The sequence below is a fragment of the Vulpes vulpes genome, chromosome 4 (genome assembly GCF_048418805.1).
Source record: "Vulpes vulpes isolate BD-2025 chromosome 4, VulVul3, whole genome shotgun sequence".
In the NCBI taxonomy this organism is placed as follows: Eukaryota; Metazoa; Chordata; class Mammalia; order Carnivora; family Canidae; genus Vulpes; species Vulpes vulpes.
Window position 1 is genome coordinate 119,822,672 of NC_132783.1, and position 16,683 is coordinate 119,839,354.

At 40.4% G+C, this 16,683-nt stretch overlaps 1 pseudogene; it reads left to right on the forward strand.

Moving 5' to 3' along the window:
- The first annotated feature begins 953 nt into the window (after positions 1-953).
- On the forward strand, positions 954-1,432 carry LOC112933798 (lipopolysaccharide-induced tumor necrosis factor-alpha factor homolog pseudogene; annotated as a pseudogene).
- The last annotated feature ends 15,251 nt before the right edge of the window (positions 1,433-16,683 follow it).

Below are 16,683 nucleotides of genomic sequence, written 5' to 3' on the forward strand. Positions count from 1 at the left end.
TTTTAAGATTATATTTTTAAGTAATCTCTACACCCAAAATGGGGCTCAAACTCACAACCCCAAGATCAAGAGCTGCATGCTCCACTCACTGAGCCAGCCAGGCACCCCACTACTGAAATCTTTCTAGGCTCATCATCCTCAAGAGACAATAGATAATCAACTGCTTTGCTACTACATACCAGAAACATTGGCATTCTGCTCGGGATCTCTGAATCATTACCAGTCCCCACCTTGGCTTTACTCAGCTAATTCTGTATTTTAAGATTTGTTATTTTAACATCTCATCCTTGTTTTCAATATTGATATCTTCCCTTTCCCCTAAAAGGGTACCTGAAAGAAACAATGATACAGAAGTGCAATCACCAAACTGAAAAGAGGATAGATGGGGCTAGGCTTTAGGAACCTACAAGAACCAGGGACTTGGATTCCATTAGGATTGTCTTTCCTTTAGTCTTCCTCTCAGGACGGACAACTTTTTTTTTTCCCCCATATGATCAAGATACGACTACATCATTCAATCTTTAAATCTTATATCTTTAACCACGTGCAAGGCATTAACTTGATCTCCTGGCCCCAATTTCAAAGTCCCCAGGGAAAAAGCCTTTTTAGAATAGATACACATCCCTGGTTCAAAAACTATATAGTCAGGGAGACGAATCCCCATAAAATACAGCTGCTTCTGTGGTCGCCATATGGGAGAGGAGTACAGTTCTCTGAAAAGGAGGAGCTTAGGAACTGGAGGATGATACTTATGAAGGAGGTGGGCAGATATCGCCACCATATTTAATATGCACACTAAGCAGCTGCTTACAAAATGAGATTTTGCCATTTGGTATCCTTAAAATATCCCCTTCTCCCAATTTCCCAGAACCAAATTTATACCATTGTGCCAAGGCATTCCTTAAAAAGCAAAATGAGCCCGGCTCGACTGGCGGCGCTGGCGGCAGTAAAATGTTCCAGGATCCTACCAGGCGGCCGTTGGAGCTTCCTCGGTGCCAACTGCACCCCATCCTATGAAGAGATGGTGGCGGTCAATAGTTATTTCCCTATGCCTCCTGCCCCTGCGCCAGGGTCGACCCCGGGGCTGGTGACGGGCCTGGATGGCAAGGGCATGAATCCGCCAGCCTACTACACCCAGCCAGTGCCCGTCCCCAGTGCCAATGCTATTGCCATGCAGACTGTCTATGTCCAGCAGCCCATCTTCATTTTCGACCGTCCGATCCAGATGTGCTGTCCTTCCTGCAACAAGTTGATAGAGACCCAGCTGTCCTATGATGCCGGCGCCCTCACCTGGCTCTCTTGCGGGAGCCTGTGCCTGCTGGGGTGCATCGTGGGCTGCTGCTTCATCCCCTTCTGTGTGGATGCTCTGCAGTACGTGGACCACTACTGTCCCAACTGCAAAGCTCTCCGGGGCACCTACAAGTTTTTGTAGGACTTGGCCAGACCTGGAGGGAGCCGTGTGCTGCCCAGAGTGCTCTGTGATCCTCACCCAACCCGCCCTGGTGGGGTTCCACTTTGGTGGCCTTATCTCTCCAGGGGCTCCACCCTCGTGTCTTCTTTTGGGGGGAAAATATATTGCAAAAAGTAACACACCTCCAAAAACCCCAGAGATTGCTGCTTGGAGTCGTGCACAGGACATGCAAAGACATTCACCTTGAGTGCTGGTTCCCACCTGCCATGACCCCAAGGCACCCCACCTTAACTGTGACTGTCACCCCTGTCCGTATCTTCCGGTGGTTTGCCATGGACCAGCTTCATTTACTGGCCTCCGTGGGCTTTCCTGGGGGTGGTCTCAAACCGAGAAGCTGTGCTTGCCTTAGTTTTGAGACTGTCCTGGCCTGCAGACAGCTGGCTCCACCTTCAGTGCCTGCCACCATGTGCATCTGTTCCGACTTCCGATGACAAAACTCTTGCCTTAGAAACGAAGGGCTTGCCTCTCAGAGCCTTTTCATTAGCACACAAATTCACTTTGATTTCTTCATTCCTTTTTTCAGCACAAGGAGGAACAATTCACACCCACCACATTTACACCCTTGAGATCGTAAATTCGTGCTAGAAACAGGTAGAGCCGGGTCTTGACCGTGGATCTGTCTTTCCTCAGTTCTCCGCAGCAGACCCTCAGCCACTTTGCATGAAGGGCTTTTTCTCTAGTAGGGGAGTCATTTATATTCACTGTTTTTATGACCTCCTTTCTTTGGGTCTTAAAAATCTCTGAACATAATTTTGGAAGGAGGGATTTATAGAACCATTTTTCTTAACTGTAGGATTGTTACTACTTTCCTACTTCCCAAGGAAGGCACTCTTTTTTTTTTTTTTTTTTTGGTTCTTAACAGAAAAAACAATGGATGGTTTTTATCCATGGCCTCTACATGGGTTTAGTGCGGTTCTACAAAAACCTTTATAATGTAACTCTTCCAAGTGGGACCCCTTTGGGGTTCCCAGTGGTGTGTTTAGAGAAACAGAGGAAAGCACAGTGTGAGCAATCCAGGTACCATGGTGCTGGAGAGCTTGGGGACTTACCTGTTTCAAAGGAGTTTGAATTCTGATTTTATTTTTCAGAGATACAATTCATTGTATGACATCAGAAGATATGATTTCTAGGACTCAATCAGCAAACCAGAGTTTTCGGTTAGCTGCTGCATCAGCTTTGAAATCAAGATAAAACTGGGCTCGAGTTTCCAGTGTCCCCATTTTGATGATAAATAGACACAGGGAATGCATATGAATAATAATACATAGAAAGGAAGTCTAGACCTGGAACACACACACACACACACACACACACACACAAAATGTGTATATTGGCCAAATATTATAGTTGTAATCAGTGATCCAGCTTATTCTTTTGATATTTTGAAAGTCCCAGTAATTATTTTTGCAATGAATATGGATACGACATAGTCCTTTAGTGTTACCTGCTTTTAAAAAATAAAGTCTTTGGTTCACTTGGAAAAATAAAATAAAATAAAATAAAATAAAATAAAATAAAATACAAAATGACTTGTATCTTGTCTGCTTTCACATTCCACTCCTTCCCCTTACTCACTGTACTACAGTCAAAGCACTTCTTTCTATTCTTCAAATTCATTCTAATAATTGACACTTGGGACTTTTAGAGTTACTGTTTGCTCTATCTAAAGCACCCTGCCTCCCAGATCCTTCTGTATAGCCGGCTCCATCAAGCTCAAATGTCACTTTAGAGAGTCCTTCTATAATTATCCAATTTGAAGTAGTCCCTCCATCATATTTATTGTCCTAACAGCATTTATCAATATCTGAAAATTTGGGATTCATTTATTTTCTTCTCATTATCTATAGGAAGCTGCAAGTAATAGAATACCCAGCTAAAAGTTTGTTATGTCACTTAATGAAAGTGTTCAGAGACAGTTTCAGGGCTGGTTAGGTAGTGCAACAATGTCATCAAAAACCCATGAAATCCGGTCTTCTGCCACCTTCAATGTGTGGTCCATGTGGTCTTTCGTGAAATCAAGACAACTGCAGAAGCTTATGCATATCCCAAAGTAGGACAGAAGAGTTGGAACTTCTTGCACATCTAAGGGGGAGGGAACCTGGACACATACTTTCACTGAAGTTGCAATGGCCAGAATTTGGTTATATATCTAAACCATAGCCTCCAGGGAAACTGAAAAAGCTTAGTTGGCTTTTTCAGTTTCCTTCATAATGAAGGTGAGCTCTGATAGGAAGGTAGGCAAGGAGGGCAGTGGCCGATGGGCAGGTAAAAAGCAAGGTCTATAACATGGTCTGTCTCTTCAGTCTTTACCCGAAGAATGGAAGTTTCAAGAGGGCAGATACCTGACTCCAAGCCATGTCAATCTCTGAACTTAACCAGCTCTGTGACCCTGTAAGTTCCCTTTATTGTTTAAGCCTGTTTGAGTTTTATCCCATTATTTACAACCAAAAGCATCCTAGTGATAACACAGTCTGATATACTAATGTAACCCAGCGAATCTTTGGGCTGTACTACCAGGCAGGGCCAGTTATGCACAAGGCACAACAGGTGCAATGCCTAGGGCCTACAGTGTTTCATTTTTGCTTTTCTTAAAATTATAGGGGAAAAATAATAATGAGCCCAGTCTGGATTATATTTATTTTTCTTCCAACGCAGTTGTACAATGTAATTTTTTATATTTCTTTGTGGAGGAAGGGGCTACAAAAGTAAAAGTACCTGGGAGCCCTCTAAAGTCATAATTTGGTCCTTCTTTCATAAACCCTGATTAGATGATAAAATTACCTTGGGAAGTCAGTATGGGACACTTTGAGATTGAGAGAGATAGTAAGAGATTTTGATAATGGAAAGAAATTCAGGAAAATAGTCCTATGAGTCATAGGCTTTTTTAGGAACCCAGCCCTTGCCAGGATGTTCTAATGGGAGGTCCTGAAAATCCAAGGGCAAAGCGAGATACTTCTGGGAACTTAGAGAGGAGGAAATAATACAAATGTGGGAACATGAGCTACGGAAGGAAAGGAAGAGGAGGGAAGACGCAGAGCATGAACAAAGAGCATAAATATAAATACTTCGTGTATCGGCAATGGCCTTGCTTACAAGCTCTACAGGGACTTCTTGCTGAGGGCCATGACTGCTGTTCTAGGATCCCAACATTTCCCCACTTCTGAAACAAGTTCACAGCCTGTGCTTAGAAGTCAGCCTGTTGTCAACATCTGGGTTAGATCACGTTATATTGTGAGTTACTGTGTTCTGTCCTTTTCCTTATGATAATTTTAGGGTCCACATGTGGTAAAATTAGAGGGAAGGGAAGTCCACCAGATTAGAGATTTCTAGCTGTGCTTTTATTACTCCTGGGAGGGTCTGGTTATTCAAAATAAAGCAAAAGAAAAATAGTTTAAGAATTTAGTCACTTTAATTTTAAAACAAGTACAGCAGCTGTAGGATTTTGCAGTGCCCAGTTCCCTCAGAGCATCATCCTGCTCAGGCTTCTGAACCATTCTTGATTCTGCTATTAGACAGTGAGAGGGTCTGAATACAGTGCCAAAATCATACTAATTTTGCAGATCATGCAGCAAGAGAGTAGTTTTGGAGAATCAAACCAAAACCCAAAGAATTGCAGCTCTGGGGAAGGCTAGAATCATCACGAGGCACAGCAGTTCCTTCACATGGTCCTGCTGCGGGCAGCCTGTCTTTAGAACCAGCATGACAAGTGCACGGTGCCACTAGTACTGCTGCAGAAGGGCTGCACATGCTGATCGCGTGGTATCCTTGCCGGGCTAGTCAGTGTGCAAACCACTGTGCAGCAGGGGACACTTGCTGTAGCTCTCCTCTTAGGAAAACACGCCATCCACTCACTGCTATCTCACTCCCCATGCACACAGACAAAACTTCTCTGCTTCCTCCATTTGTCCATCAAGGGTATCAGACTTGAGATCCTGTGCCCATATTTTACTGTTTAAAAATCGATGATTCTTCTGCAAATGGATAGTGGTGATGGTTGCCCAACATTGTGAATGTACGTAATGCCACTGAATAGTACACCGGAAAAATGAGACAATACCTTCCCCCCAAAATCAATGATTCATTCTTGTTTTTTTTAAACTTTCTCAGCCCATTTACTATCAAAATCCTATTGTATGTTTTTCCTAGAAATCTGGTTGGCTGTATCTCCCAGGAGCATTAGAAATGCAATGTTGTCAAGCAAGAATGCCTGTGATAACCAACCCTCTGTGTGGGAGTGAGGGGACGCAAAGGGCAATTCTCCACACAGGGATGTTGATGGCTAAGCTCCATGTTCTAATTGTGCCATTTTAGCATCTTTGTTTCCAGGCTCCTTTGTTCTGTCTTTAAGCAACTGCTCATTGAACCTGATGATCCGTATTACTTTCCCAGCCTCCAAAAAAAGAAACTAAACTTCAGTCTGCTTTAGTTCTTATTTTTTGTTGTTAAATATACCATATGGAAAAGTGCATAAAACAGATGTGTAGTGTAATGACTAATTATAAAATGAACACCAGTATTGAAGAAATAGAAAATTGCCATGCCCCAGAAGCCCCCTGTGAGTCTCTATATCTTCCCAATTTCCTCTCCCTAGAGTAAAAACTTATTACCATAAAAACAAAAAACAAACAAACAAAAAAACACCAAAAGCAAACCTGTTTTGTCCTTTTTAATTTTACCACCTGTGAGTACTTCACCTAACATAATTCTTGAAATTTATAAATGGAATTATGGTGTTGGACTCAGCTTGTTCTTTAGCCATGCCCTTTCCCCATTCTTAACATATAGAACTCTTTTGTACATTCATTCTCCATTTGTGATACCTTTAGAGAGAGCTGTGCTATATCAAGCATTATTGCAGTGCTAAGAGATTAATTGCGTCCTAGTACTTCATTATTAAAAACTCTCTCCCCTTCTGTTAACACTCATTCAGCTGAGTGGGAAATGAGATGCACCTTTGCCCAGGCGTGACATGCAGAATAGTTAATGAATCAGCAGGGGCAACCATCAATCAGAACAGACAAAAGGATGAGGCAAGGTGCTAATATAACTGACTAGTGTCTACTGACTGAACATCCACCCTACCTGGGTCCTTACTGTTCCCTCTACTGCAATTTGCCTATCCTTCAGGGTCTATATTAGGATCTGAATCCCAGCTCAGTTTCAAACTTAACAGCATAAGATGGACAAATGACAGTTTTCTTATCAAAAAAAGAAGGAGACTGGGTTAGGATGTTTCTAAGGATCCTTCCAGATCTAAAGTTCTGTGACTGAAAGGATCTCATTTATCGTTGTCTGTTATTATGACACTCATCACTCTCTACATTCCTGCCATGTTCAGTTAGGCACCAGCCAAAACCAAGCATCAGGATGTCAGAATCAGGACCTGAGTTAAGTCCTTTATACATTTGAATCCTTGGAAGATATAATTTATGGAATCTGCTAAATGAATGTTTGATGAATTAAGTTCCACTTCTGTGATGCCATCCCCAACTGCTCTGATCTGTTCTATTTTTTCCTGAAATTCTCTATTGAGAATTTTATTTATTTATTGACTCCAAGAGTGGGGGTGGGAGTGCTAAACAAAAAACATTTATTTCTCAGTTCTTGAGGCTGGGTCTTCATATGGCAGAAGGGGCAAGGGACCTCTTTTATAAGGGCACTAATCCCATTCATGAGGGTTCCATCCTCATGACCTAATCACCTCTCAAAGGCCTCACCTTCTAACACCATCACATTGGGGCTAGGATTTTGAAATATAAATTTGGGAGGGACACAAACATTCAATATTTAGCAAGCACTGCCACCACTCTATACGAGTTATGATAAGGGCCTGCTTTGGTTTTTTTCCATGTCAGGGCTTAGCAATGTAGACATTCATCTGTCAGTCTGGGCAATGGAAGTATCATTACATGATGCTCTTGAGGTGCAACTGGGAGTTTCTTTTTCATTAGCAGAACTCGAAAGAATGCTGGCTCAAAGTTGAGAAAACACTGTCAGAAGTTCTAGGTTTTCCTTGTGGGAATGGAGAAGGACTCTCACTTTGCAGCCTCATGCTGATTCTTTGTACTGCCATGACCCATGTCTCAGCACCTTCTGGGTGCTAAAAAAGTCAGTCAGCCTGGTGAGGCAGCTGCATGCCTGCTCCAGCCAAGCACTAGACTATTTATGCAAATTAAAAACAGAAGTCTATAAACTGACCCCAGCTGTACTACCTCTAATGACTGCAAGCTGGACTCTTAAGTATGTTGTTATTTTTAAAGCCAGTTGTTTTTCCATGCCTGCATTTTGTTTTACCATAACACATAGGCAACAAGAATTTTTCCATAAACTTTAAAGACAGATGTAATATACCCTTAGGCTAATCTCTTCTGTAAAATTGTTGAGGTAACTTCAATGTATGGGATTTTCTTCTAGCTCCTCATTATGTCTCAAGTATTTTCATTCTTTGTGCTAAAAATGCTGGGGAGATTGTGGTCAAGATATTTAATCACAGTGAACAGAATGAAAGAGTCACTCATCCCTGTTTCCTGGGTTGTATTATTTAGGCTTAGTTTGGTTTGCTTTTAAAAAGTCACCTTTGGTGCTAAAACATACAGGATGACAGGCACAAGGACTTAATATGGAAGCATCTGTTCAATGGTGGAATAAACTAAAAATAATATACCAACCAAGGATCCCGGGGAGAAATCAGAACTTAGAGGGTGTAGGAGCCATGAATATGGAGTACTTTTTGCTTTATTTATTTATTTTTAAAGAGAAATAAGCCACCAGTGTGATGCTAAAGCAGCTGATTCTGGCCTGAACTGTAGCCCTGGCTGAAATTAGATCTCCCTGGAGAAATTACAGAAGTAATATGTATTCATTGCAGACATTTGGAAGATGGCAGGAAGCTATTTTAAAAGATGTATTTTAATTAGAAATCACACCCAGAGACAGCCATCATTTCTATGCCCTCCATTCAGATTACTAGTCCTTTTTAAAAATTTTTCCCAGAAAACTATGCAGTGCAGATGGAGATTAATTTAGCAGATCCAAAGAGAATGGACATTAGGATGAGAAGACTCTGGATCCAGAAAGTGTGTATAGTGGCTCTCCTACAGTCCATGGACTCTTTGGGGCAGGCCCTGACAGTGATCTAACAGTAGAGCCATCCAACATGCTGCTCTGCCTCATTGCCTCACACTCCAATCCTACCCCTTGCAAAATCAGGACCCTGTATTTTGGCATCCTTTACCAGACAGATGATTCAACTAGGACACTCTTAGAAAACCCCAGCCCTCCCTTATCTTCATCTGCTCCAGACTTGGGGATCCTTGAACAGTGATCCTATCAAAGTCAATGTGAGCTTTTATAATGCTTGTAGTAGTTAACAATACTGTCTTGCGTACTTGAAAGCTATGGGAGTATCTTCAAAGCATTCACCATTTGTAGCTCTTGTCCTGCCTTGTGTCAGCACTCAGGAGCTGTGAGTCCTTCAGGTAGTTCTAAAGACCAACAGCTACATTGAGTAGCACTCTGGTGCACAGGAGATGCTCTTGCAGTACTCAGAAGTCTTGACCCTCTTCTCTCACTCCGAGTGGCATTTAGAAACCTTCAGATACACAGGACAAGGCCAGATCCTAAACTCCCTTTGTATTCTTTAACAGAGTATGTCCTACCATCTACTTAATACTGCTTTATCTCCTCTATTTACAATAGTAGCCTAAGCATCCTCAAAATTCTGGAGCGGTCTTACCCTCCCCTGTCCATTGCCCACATATCTAATCGCTTAACCACTTCCTGATTTTGCCTTAGTAATTTCCTTCCTCCTCTACTCATGCCTATTACCCTGGTCCAGAACCTCATCCAGAACCTCACCTACCTATTCCTAGGTGGGCCTCAATACCTTTAAACTGAGTATCTGATTCTAGATTCTCCTCCTACATTCTGTCCTATTTTTCTAGAAACCAACAGTATTTCTAAAAAAATTCCCGAGGAAACTAGAATAGGTTCCTCTTAGAGTTTGATATCCTCAGCAATGGAATTTAAGCCTTATCAACTTGCCATATCTTATCTGGTCAAGGTGTTCTCACAACCTTATTCTCCCACTCCAGTAAGGCTGGTTCTTCCTTAAAGGCCATGCTCAGTCCTGCCATTTCTAGTCACTTAGAATGTCCCATCCCCTCCTTTAAACCAAGTCCTCTATCTCAATGCCTTCTATGTCCCCCTCTTTCCCAAAGTTTGGATTCTAGGACTCAGTAGTGTTTAATTTTGTTGTACAGTCTAGACCTTAACTGCCCTTCTGCTAGGACCTTCTGCTAGTTTGGATTTTAGGACTCAGTAGTGTTTAATTTTGTTGTACAGTCTAGACCTTAATTGCCCTTCTGCTAGGATCCTTAACAGTAGTAGGTATAAAAATTGCTTGGAGGGCTATATGCCAGATGTCATTCTTAATGTTATACAGTTTTGCATGTATTAACTAATTTAATCCAAGAAATTCTATGGGAGTAGGTTCTATTATCGGCATTTTGCGGATGAGGAAATTAAGACATGGAGAAATTAAATAACTTGTCCAAAGTCACTCAGCCAATTAAGGGTGGAATGTGAGTTTGAACTTACATGAAATTTGTCTCCAGAATCCAAGATATTCTGCATCCCCTTGGGAGCAGAGGAGTAAATTCTTGTGAGCCCACAGCAAGCCAGAGCATGAATCATATAGCACATCTTAATATTTAATTATTGTTTTCTCCTAATTAGTCTATGTTATGAATCTGATGCAAATTTAGTCATCAATTATTAAGCCACCCAATTTTATGAAGTATGGGATTGAAACTGTCAAAATTTTATAGAAAATCGTAAACCTGTGGTTCTTCCAAGTGAAATCTTTTCTGAGCAAAAAGTACATTCAAGTAGTATAAGCATTTGCCCCCTAAAGGGAGGCAAATGCCCCCTCTAGATTTTGGTCATTTGATGGATTGTCTACACAGCATTTTTCTTTCCCTGGGACTGATTTAACTTGCTTAATTTTGTGCTTGTCAAACACAATGAGCATGATGAACCCTTCTGAGTTACAGATTTATCAGAAACATCTGTTAATTTACTAAAAATGCACTATGGCCCAAATTGTCCCTTACAAAAGCAGGATCTACTTCATCTATGAACAGATTTCAGTTTCTTTCTCAAGGGTTATATCCGTGATCTGTGAAGGCTGGGACATCATTCAGTATCAACTTGCATGTTTAAACAAGTCATTCTTGTCCTTCTTTGTTTTCTCAATGCAAGGGATGTTGTAGTCCTTTGTAAAATTTAGCTTATCGCTTTTGATGTGATACAAAACAGCATTTCCGCCCTCTGGGTCCCCTGACCCAGCAGTGTCCATTTCTGTTTTAGAATTTCAGACAATGATACAAAGTTTTGTTTACTGGCAGCCTATAGTGCATTCTACTAAAAATAACAGGAAATTTTAGTAACTCAAATTGAAATACCAAAGGAAAAGTAAGACTTGAGGAGACTATCACTCTTCCATCTCTATAAAATATAAAAAACATACCTTAAAATGACCAACTATCTCATCCTAGACTTAAGATAAAAGCCTTTGTCTGTAATAAGAATATTCCTCAATAGAAGCTTTCCTATATAAAAATAGGCTTGCGTTGTCACATGTGTTTCATTTGCCTCACTTCTTAAACATTTTGAGAGTAATTTATCCAATTTAGGATGGTGTTATGTCAAATAATTTTCACAAAAGGACCTTTCATATCCTGAAAACTGAATATTTTGTTATTGCTTTGTGCCATAAAATACCCTACAAACAATATCACTTATACCTTATACCTATTCCTCCATACACTCAGTAATTATAGTCTTTTCTTGAGAGATTTGAGGAAAGAAACAAAGGCCCACTTCTTCTCCCTCTAGTCATAATAAGCAAATATTTAATAACTGTTAATTATTTTTCAGAGGAATATTGAGGCTGAGAGAAACAATGCAATATTCAATTTCTTAATTTTGAATAAGAGTTTGCATATCATTTCAATATCATAAGTAAATGGTTGACCTATTGAAGTCTACCTCTATGGAAAAATAAAATTGTTAATCATGCTACGACATGACTGAGTTATCTGAGCCTCTAGCCTGCTTGTCAAAGAGTTATTACATGTGGAATCTAATATTATTCAAAAAGCTATAAACAGAGTTCTCATTTAAAATTGATGAATAAGATTCTATACTATTATGGACCAGGTAACATTTACTACTTTTCTTCCTTTCTTTCTAAATTTGTCCTAAAAATTTGGGACCAATGAGATTATTGAAATGAGACAAAGTAAGTATTTTTCTCTGATAAGTCAATCATCTTGATACCTTGCATGTGTTCTGGAACATTTAATCTAGAGGTCTAGACATTATTAAAAATATATGTTAGATGGAGAACCTTTATCAAAACAAGTGGCTATGAGTTTAGAATGAAAAGCAGTTCTTCTAACACAGATCTTTCTTGTAGTAACTTATTGGTTATTTCACTTTGACAGAATGAGTGCTCTATCTCAACATGTGTGCTCATAGCAGCTGTTTCTGCTACAAAGTGCAGTGACCCTATACTTCTATACATGGGCATCCTGTCACATAGAGACATAGTCTTGTGTCCACTCTGTAGCACACAGGCTTTTGTTCACCTGATGGGAGTGCAGATGTGGTTTTCACTAGTGGAAGAGGGCCAGTGAGTCACACATCCAAATGAAATGTGTTTGAGAAATTTAATGGTTAATCACTCACTTTAGCTGCAGCAGAGGGTTTCCTGATACACTTGACTGCTTTCACGTAGACGGCACAAAATGTAGAGCTTAGTGGCTCACAAAGCCAGCCTGCTTTTACTGGACTGCCCAGCTTACAAATTCTTTTGATTCTATTTTGAGCCACACTGGTAAAAGCTAAAGAACAATCGACAAAAGCCATCTCGTCTTTTCACTGCTCTTTGGCTTAGCCTTTTGCTTTGTTTATTTCATTTCATCAACTTTTAAAAAATGACACTGTAACTCCAAAGTTGAGTTATTTTCCTGAGATCCTAGGTAATGGTGGCGGTGGTGGAAGCAGAATTCTTCCCCTTCTCCAAACTAAGTCAAAGGCATGATAGTTGAAATACACGATGCCCCTGACAAAGCTTTCAGGACGTAGAAGAATAACAGCCAGTACCCTAGAGTTCCCCAAATTGTATTTAATCTTCACAACAACTTGTAGGCAGTTACCTATATTTTATTTCCATTTCAAAAGTGGGGAAACTGAGTCTCAGAGGTTAAATATCCTTCTCAAGGTCACGTAGCTAATAAAGTACCTTGAAACTTAGGTCTTTCTGTTGCCAAAGCTTGATCTTAAGTGTTTAGCTAACTGGATCAGACTTCTATAAACTAGCTGTCTCATGGCATGTGATTGTGGTGATATAAGTTAGTCATTGCTTTTTTGGACCCTTTGACTTTAAAGCAAAGGCCTTTAAAAAAATGGAATCATAAGTGACATGTAATATTATATTAGTTTCAGAGGTACAAAATGGTGATTCAGTTTTCTTATACATTGTGACATGATCACTATGATAGGTCTAGTTACCATCGATCACCAGAGAAAATTATTACAATATTATTGATTGTATTCCCTACGCTATACATTACATCCTTGTGACTTATAACTGGAGGTTTGTACCTCTTACTCTCCTTCTATTCCTCCCATCCCTTCACCCCCACCCTCCCCTCTGGCAACCACCAGTTTATTCTCTGACCAAAGGCTTTTAAATGTTTCCTCACGGAATAGGTTTACTGTATGTTTTTGTTGATATCCTTCATCACTCTGAATAAATTCCTTTTTATCCTCAGATTGCCACCAGTGAATGTTGTTATGGGATGAGTTTCATCTTCCCATTCCCAAAGTTATGGATGGGTTCAAGCCCTAACTCCCAGTACTTCTGACTGTATATATGGAGGCGGGGCCTTTAAAGAGGTAATTAAGTAAAAAGAGGCTGTTGGGGTGGGCCCTAAGCCAACCTGACTGGAGCCTTTATAAGGAGAGGTGAGGCCAGGGAGATAGCTAGGGTATGTAGAGGAGAGGCCACCTGAGGGCATAGCAAGAGGTAGCCATCTGCAAGGTAATGACTGAGGCCTTAGAAGAGACCGACTCTGGAATAGTTTTAAGGTTAGAATTTTTTGTTCCTATAGTATTTGATAAAATTTGATAGTGAATCTGTCTGGAGTGGTGCTTCTATAGGAAGGCTTTTAAGTGGTTGTTTCTTTTGGTAATGTGTCGCTGTTCTGGACACTTGTGGTCTTTTTGGTCTGGAAGTACATAGTTTTGGGTTGTGGAACGTTTGCTAAAATTACTTGATAATTTCTTTTCACCATTGCTGTCGCTTCTCTTTTGTCTTTCCACTGTTGCTATCGTTTCTCCTTGTTTGGGAGAAACAAGTTGGGTATTAGAGTTCGAAGCTGACATTCTAATGGTCTTTGCTCAACTTTATCTTTTTGGGTGGTTTCCTCTGCTTTATTCCAGCTCTACTGAATTTTCTCTTTGCCTTTGTTTCATCTGGTATCCCTGATGTCAAGCCCTCTTTAATCTCAGGGGTTAAGTTTCACTCTGGCCTTTTAGGTAGTCACCTGGCTTTATGGAGTAAGGCATATCCATTGGCTCAAGTGTGCATTTTAAGGACTTATAGCTATTTTGTCTTCCATCTCTCCCAACTCTGAGGACCAGGTGCATCTCCCCCCTGCTTGTGCTCTCTTGGCTCACGCACTCTCTCTCAAATCTTTAAAAATAAATAAATGGTTCAAGAGCTATATGTGAGCCAGGCTGTTGAAGTTCTGACACATGACAGAGTTCTGACAGGCTGACATGGAGATGTAGCATTCAAGAGGACTCTACTCACTTGCAGTATGATTAGCTGAAGATCTTCAGCTATCAGCTCCTTCAGGTTCTACTTCAGGCTCCAAGCCCAGGTCTTGCTTGTCCTGAAATTTTCATGGGGTTGCCATCAACCAGTGATGGAGTGAGATGTTAGTACTATAATAGCCTAGCCATTTCTGCCCAACACAAACTCCCCTAATGGGCAACGTTCACTCTGTAGTTCCCCCTAAGACTGGTAGGGACTTTGTCAGCTGTGTATAATCTCTGCTGCGTCCCCACCACAAGTCCTGCAGCTCTCACAGTGGTGAATTCTTAATAAACCTTTTGCTCTCCTAACTCTGAGCATTTGCTTTCTGAAGACCCTAACGTACAACAAGATGAAATCTGTAGTTCCTACAAAGTCAGCTGAGAAAAGAAGGAATTCAGGGGAGGGGGGGGATGTGTGAAAATCATATATTCCCTATAAAAAGAATGATGTGGGTTATCAACTGTGAGACTGTAAAAGCAATCACTGAGCTCTTCAGGTCACAGGTACTAGGGAAGTCCTGTCAGTTTCTCTTACAGAGAGTTGATAAGTTCTAGCTTTTAAAATAAAAGAAATGGCTAGATCTTTGTAAATTATTAGGGTCCTGGGGAATTAATACTTACCTTTCATTGCCTAGGGCTCCATGCTTTAAGGTATGTTTCATTGATTTTTGGGTGCACGAAGGACCTTTTATAAGCATTTTTTGTTAGAACAGATTTATAATACAATGTGAATTGGTTTTTAAGGTTTGGTTATTAAAGTCAAAATTGATCTTTCAATATGAGTAAGCAACTGACCATATATAGTTCTCAGCCTCCAAAGCACCTTTATTTTCCAAAGGCCATTCCCCCCCCCCCCCCCCCCCCCCGCCTTCTTGAAATAAATCCCTGTCAAGGAGCAATAAGCACTTCACAAAGGTATGTAGCTGATTCTTCTGATTTACCATCCTGATCTTTTAAATATCAAGTAGGGCTTAGATTCTTGGTTATTCAGACTTCCAAGGAACTTAATGTACTATTTCCTGTCATGTAGGATAAAGCGATTCAGACTTTTCATCTTGCAGAAGGTTCAAAAACACTTTGAACACAACACAGTTAAAATATGTTCAGAAATCTATCCTTTTATAGGAATAAGAACATAATAGAAAAAAGCTAATGTTCAAGAATTTGAGGAGTGAAGGACTAATCAGACCATGGGAAACAAAATTTTAAAAGAACTAAGTTAAAGTTGAAAGAAATACCATTCATATTTAGACCAACTGCTCTAGAACAATACTACTATGAAGAAAGTTTACATATGGACAACAAAGGAAGAGGAAGAGATTTGAAGAAAAAGCTAATACTGTTCTGAGCAAAAGAGAAAAAGTAGAGGGACATGATTTAAAAAATGCTTAGAGATAGAAACAATCCAAATGTCCATCAGTAGATGATGGATGAACAAAATGCATTATGTCCATACAATGGAATATTATCTGGCCATAGAAAGGAATGTATACGCTATGACATGGATGAAACTTAAACACTATGCAAAGTGGAAGAGCTCAAACTCCAAAGACCACATACCATAGGATTTCCTTCATATAATAGTCTAGAACAGAAGTCTCTTGAAAAAGTGGGCTAGTGGTTTTCTAGGGCTGAGGGTGAAGGTAGGGGGTGTAGAGTGATAGCTCAAAGATTCAGGGTTTCTTTTTTTTTTTCTTTTTAAAAAGATTTTATTTATTTATTCATGTGACACACACACACACACAAAGAGAGAGAGAGAGAGGCAGAGACACAGGCAGAGGGAGAAACAGGGAGCCCGACATAGGACTCGATCCTGGGTCTCCAGGATCAGGCCCTGGGTTGAAGGCCGCGCTAAACCGCTGAGCCACCCGGGCTGCCCTCAGGGTTTCTTTTCGAGGTGATTAAAATATTCTAGGGGTGCCTGGGTGGCACAGTAGGTTAAGTATCTGACTCTTGGTTTTGGTTCAAGGTCATGATCTCAGTCGGGGTCCTGAGATCCAGCTTGTATCAGGCTTTTTGCTGAGCATGAATCTGCTCCAGAGTGTCTCTCCTTCTGCTGCTTATGCTTATTCTCTCTCTCAAATCTTTAAAAAAAGTTCTAAAAATGATAGTTGCACAAGTCTGTAAATACACAAAGCACTGAACTGTATACTTTAAATGAGTGAAATCCTCATTTAAATCCTGTGAATCCTCAAGGTGTTTTTTTGTTTTAAGTATGAATAGGGGAAGAAAAACTCAAATGCTAGTTGAGAACTAAATAGAATTATAAACTGTCTGAATATAATTAGAGTACCCTGGGGCTGCATCACCAAGTTTTAATTCTT